This window comes from Gossypium arboreum, chromosome 12, assembly GCF_025698485.1.
Source record: "Gossypium arboreum isolate Shixiya-1 chromosome 12, ASM2569848v2, whole genome shotgun sequence".
Classification (NCBI taxonomy): Eukaryota; Viridiplantae; Streptophyta; class Magnoliopsida; order Malvales; family Malvaceae; genus Gossypium; species Gossypium arboreum.
The window spans coordinates 29,128,824-29,134,649 of record NC_069081.1 but is presented as its reverse complement, the minus strand read 5'-3'; the positions used below and the strand labels follow the sequence as shown (position 1 = coordinate 29,134,649).

Below are 5,826 nucleotides of genomic sequence, written 5' to 3'. Positions count from 1 at the left end.
TTAATGTTTTATAACCAAGGTTAAAAGTGTAATTTAATAAAATAAATTAAGAAAACTAAAGAAAACCAAAGATACCAACTTTAGTCCATCTTCTTCCACCAAAAACAAGATTTTGAAACATCATGTTTGTAGCTTGAAATTTTGGCTAGGGTTCATCCTTGCATGTAAGTAATTTTTGACTCGGTTTTTAATGATTTCTGTGTTATTGGAGTCGTTGTAACTTAATCTAGCTACCCTAGGGACTAATTTGCAAAACTGTTAAAGGTTTAGGGTTTTTCCATTGATGTTTTACCATTAAGGGTTATGTGTTTTGGGTGCTGGTCTGTACGTCCTACCGGTGACTGAGTTATCCAGCATGTGTCACGGATTCTCGTCAGCTTGTGTGAGCTGCACCGTGTAGCTATGTCACGATCGTCATCTTGTGTGAGATGACCTGTTGATAACTGGAGAGTGAGCTTTATATGAGATTGAGATATCTTCGGCTATGTATTTGGCACTTAGGGTGCGAGATTCTCGAGTATCCGATATTATTCCAAATGGTTCAATAGGTATATTAAGGATATGGATGATAATGAGATTGATACAATTTGATACAGGTATGTATATGAACCATACAAGCATTGAATCTAAGAAACTTATAAAATTCATATCTAACCTTGTGAAAGAATATGTTATACGTTTGTGGATCGATATGAGTTATATTATGATTTGTTTAATTGTTTAAATTGTGTATATATGGTAAGTTGAAGTTATTACTATACGAACTGATTAAGCTTTATAGCTTACTCTGTTTACTTTTCCGTGTTTTATAGTTTTATCGAAGCTTGCTCAGATTTGGGAGTCTTTGGAGATTGCATCATTCTATCAAGCTATCACTTTGGTACTTTTGAACATATGTATTTGGTTATATGGCATGTATAGGAGTTATGATTATTTTTGTATCACTACAGGAAAATAGGGTTTTAGCGGCGTTTTTAGCGGTGTTTTATCAAAAAACGCAGTAAAAATTGTAAAACATAGAGCAATAGCGGCATTTTTGGTAAAACGCCGCTAAAAACAGAGCAATAGCGGCATTTTTTGTTAAAACGCCACTAAAAGTCAGAGCAATAGCGGCGCTTCTGGTAAAACGCCGCGAAAAGTCGGAGCAATAGTGGCACTTCTGGTAAAATGCCGCTAAAAGTCAGAGCAATAGCGGCGCTTCTGGTAAAATGCCGCTAAAAGTCGGAGCAATAGTGGCGCTTCTGGTAAAACGCCGCTAAAAGTTGGAGCAATAGCGGCGCTTCTAGTAAAACACTGCTAAAAGTCATATAACCCCTAAAACTCCTAAACACTAAAAAAATCATGAACACTAATCTATAACCCCTAAAATACTAAACCCTTAAACCCTAAAAACCCTAAACAATAAACTATAACTTCTAAAACCCTAAACCCCAAAAAACATCACATGGATGTTGATGTGTATATACATATATATTAATGTAAAAGCTTATGTTCATAATAAATTATGGAAGCAATACTTAATATTGATTAAATTTATTTTTGGTTTACGGTTTAATATTTAAGGTTTAAGGTCTATAGTTTAGGGTTTTATGGTTTAAGGTTTAATGGCCATGGTTATATAGTATGTTAATCTCAAGTGAATCATATTCAATAATTAAATCCTAAACCCTATAATTAATTATTGTTATCAATAATAGATATCTTGATTTTGATAAAAAATATTTTTATATATTAATAAGGTGTTATATTGTTTAATGGATTGAAGGGATATTTTGTGAAAAATGTTTTAAATGATAAGTTTACCTTTAAATTTTATTAATAGTTTTTGTTAATACTATTTTAATATTTATCTATCTTGATTAATTAAGATATATATTTATTTATCTGAACGAAAATTCTCTGCACTCATTTGTGTCTCCACGTTTTTCATTTTCTTTTACACAATTATTGATATAACATCATTTTATATTTATATATTGCATAGATACATAAATATTTATATTTATTCAATATAAAAATATATTGATGTATTTATTTTTTAAATGTGTATGATTAAATCAAAATTAAAGTTTTAACTATACATTTAAACCACAATTAGAATTTCACGTCTACAATTACACATTAAACCTAAATAAAAATAAACTCAAAAATAAAAATTTAAAAATTAAAAATTAAAAATTAAAATTATAAAATTAAAAAATTAAAAAATTAAAAATTAAAAACTTAAAAATTAAAAAATGAAAAACTTAAAAATTTAAAATTAATCAATAGTGGCGTTTTAAAAATGCCACAAAAAATTGAGTTATAATCGATCGTGCGCTTACGGATTTGGGAGTAAAGCGTGCAATTTATTTTCCTTTATTTATTTCCCCTTTTATTCTCTATTGTTTTTCCATTCTTTGATCTCTGTTAATCCTCTCTTTCGTTTTCTTTATTCTCTTTCCCTTTCTTCTCCTTTCATAACAAACCCTAGACACTTCCTCGCCATCAACACCTTCGGGCGTCTTACCTCCGATCAAAGGTCAGTTTCCTTTATTATTCGAAATTTCAATCCTCAAGTCTATCTCTTCTATCCATGGTACCTCATTTATTCACCGACTCCCTCTCTCTATCTCTCTGTGTCAGTTTTGAATTTTTTCCTCTCATTTTTTTCTAGTTTTGGGTCACCGAATGCCAAAAAAAAAAAACACAGAAAGACGCCACACTAGGTTTTCTCTGCCGTTTCTGGTTTTTGTGATTTTTTGAAATTCTCTGCTTCATCGGAACTGCTTTGAGGTATGAATCATCAATTATACTTTGTCTTTTTCTTTGCCATTTCATTTTGTTTTAGTTTTAGATCTATTCATTATTACTTGTATTTCAGTTGGTTTTTGTTATGATTTTTTTGTTTTCTTCTTCATAAATCCTTTGACTTTGCCTGTTCATCTTTATTTTTTTGTTTCAGATATATTTATTTATCACTGCTTTATTTGATATGTAGGTTTCTCTATGAATGCATTATGTGCAAATTTGAAAGGACACGCTAATGTGTTTTTACCAGGGAACTGTATCTAACTCCTTGTGCTATTGCAGATGGATATACCTTCCAATTTGGCTTTATCTTTCCTTTTCTTTCTGCTACTATCTCGTGCTTTAAGTAGTCTTTACATGCATGTCACCTTTTAGCCTGCTTTTCTTGCATAACACAAATAATGAGCTAAAACATACAGGAACAAGCTCAGTTAACATCTGTAGATCAAATGAGAGGGGGGAATATAGAAAGTTTGGTTGCAATTCAGCAGACTAAGATGCTTGCACATACACTCTCTCAAAATGGTGATCCTAAGTTTTGGGTTATTTAAAACTGTTTGGCTGAATACTTGCAATGTGTCAAAGATAGCTCTTAATGATATAATTGTTACTATGCATGAGTTAATATATGCACTTATGTGTTGTATGTTTTGGGGCATGCAGAATTCAAAATTTCTTCAATTTGTATCCAAGATGAGTAGTGGCGAACTTATCATTGATGATAATCAGGTCAAACCAGGATCAGAGAACCGAGCAACAGAATATCAGCAATAGTACACTGTAGGTGCTTCTTGGGCTGATGAATTTGCCCATGATGAGGCAAGTAGAGATCTTGTGGAAGCTAAAGAAGCTTATAGATTAATATGTCCCGATAATTAGTCATAAATTCCTTTTAGCAGTTTCCTCCTTTTTTTCTTCTGCCTTGCCTACGTAGACTAAAATGGAACTAACATTACTGACCCTAGGTGGTTGAAACTAGTTTTGATGATTTGAGAATGTCCCAAATGATAATGATGGTTTGGTTAATGCTATTATCTATATATCTACTATAATTTAGCAAATAAAGTGTGAATGACTAATGATTCTGTATTGTTACATCTTCAGTTGAACTTTTAAGTCAACTAAACTTGTAAATCTTATATGAGATTATCTATATTTGTTTTTTATAAAATATGCTACTCACTGTTTTGGTGGTTCTTAGTATTTCTATGGGCCAAACCAATGGGTCATGGGGTTTGCTACTATATTGAGCAGTGAGATATTATTGATTATAATAAGTTAGAAGAAAAATTTGCTTATTGGTTGATGCTTTTTTACTTGTATATCAGCTGGTATTTTTGTGATTTTTTTCTGCTTTATAAATCCTTTGTCTTTGCCTTTTCATCTCTGTTTTTAGTTTAAGATGTATGCTTCTTTTTACTTCTATTTTTAGTGTGTTTTTGTCATGGTTTTCGGTTTCACCTTTAGAGAATCACTGTTTCATTCCTTATTGGAAATGATAGATGTTAGTGGTTAGAGAATCACTGTTTCATTCCTTATTGCCTTTTCATCTCTGTTTTTAGTTTAAGATGTATGCTTCTTTTTACTTCTATCTTTAATTAATGCAGGACTGAGCAATGCTTCCTTTACAGGTCAGTTTCCTGTTTCTTTGTCATGGATGGATGTATTTATTGGAATATGGGACTAAGTAACTTAATAAAAAAAAATTTTACATTTGTTTTTCTATGCCTTTTAGATCACCTCTAATTTTAGCATGACAAAAGCCCTCTTTGCTAGGTTTTTTCACCATTGTTGCTGCTATCGCTTTCATTTAGGTGTCAACTTTATTGACAGCAATGTGGGAAATAAGAGCTCGTCAGAAAGGGTGGAGAGAAAAGGTCGCCAAATCTAATGCGCAGACACAAGGTAACCTCCAGTTTGTCTAAACCATCCACCATGGCGTGATAGGAAGAAAATTAGTAGAAAACGTATTTCTTTCCTTCTTTCTTTTCCACATTCGGTGCTCGTGACATGTTCTGTCGATTACGGACCGCTGAAACGAATTTTGTAGTCATCATGAATTTCGAGTTAATATTATAGGTAGTCTAATTTAACATTGTAGTAAACATTATATTTGATAATTTTGGATATGATATATAAGAAAAACGATTAAAATACAGCATGATATGAACATCTCAAACAATAATTTGTATGGCGAAAATGGTAAAATTTCCATATTAAGAAGATATGATGGAATTCAGTATGGTGAAACAAAGAAAATCCATTTATAAACCAATAATTTGTATGGGAAAATGGTTGAAACAGATGGTCAAGGCATTTAGTTGGCGGTAACATCTTATAAATGTTAACTATCAATAATGGAGGAAAAGATAGAAAGCTCCATGTCTAGTAGTGTAATCTTTTATTTTCTTTGACACGTTGAAAATGTATTAGGATGGGTTGCTTCACACTTTTATGGGACTCCAAATTATGTTGCTTGGAGGTTTTCACTCATGAACTCGTAAAATAATTAGTGTATTGCTGCAACTCTTCTTTTTTTTTGCCTTTTCATTCTAGTATCGATATTTTTATTTTCGGTGCTCAAAGATAAAGGTTATGATGGTACATCATCGATATTTGGTCTTCTGAGTTATTCTCTTTGTTCTCATGGTCGGTTATTTGCCTTTTGATGAGCCAAGCCTTATAGGCTTGTATAAGAAAGTAAGTACCCTCTGATTTGGCCGGTCTTTTTAGATGACAACTTCATTAAAATTGTTTGTACCTTGATAAATTTTAGATCCGGGAGGCTTCTTTCAATTGTCCATCATGGTTTTCATCTGGTGCTAGGAATTTGATTAAGCGTATTCTTGATCAAACCCTCTTACGTAAGTTTCAAATTCAATTCATCCTATAAAATTTGTGATTACATGCAATTTGATCACAATTATAAGGTTTAGCGATGCATTTTGGTTGAAATCTGCATGTTCTTTTTGGCGTATATAACTATTCCCGAAATTCTACAAGATGAATGGTTCAAGAAAGGGTACAAGCCACCAA

General features: G+C 31.9%; 1 long non-coding RNA gene across 2 annotated transcripts; it reads left to right on the top strand.

Annotated features, from left to right (window-relative positions):
- The first annotated feature begins 2,268 nt into the window (after positions 1-2,268).
- Positions 2,269-3,608, top strand: LOC108464980 (uncharacterized). 2 transcript variants are annotated; one of them, XR_008276108.1, is made up of 4 exons: positions 2,269-2,521; positions 2,657-2,775; positions 3,210-3,315; positions 3,454-3,608. It is a non-coding gene; the product is annotated as an uncharacterized LOC108464980 (long non-coding RNA). The 2 variants fall into 2 exon arrangements; XR_008276107.1 differs by having other exon boundaries at positions 2,981-3,315.
- The last annotated feature ends 2,218 nt before the right edge of the window (positions 3,609-5,826 follow it).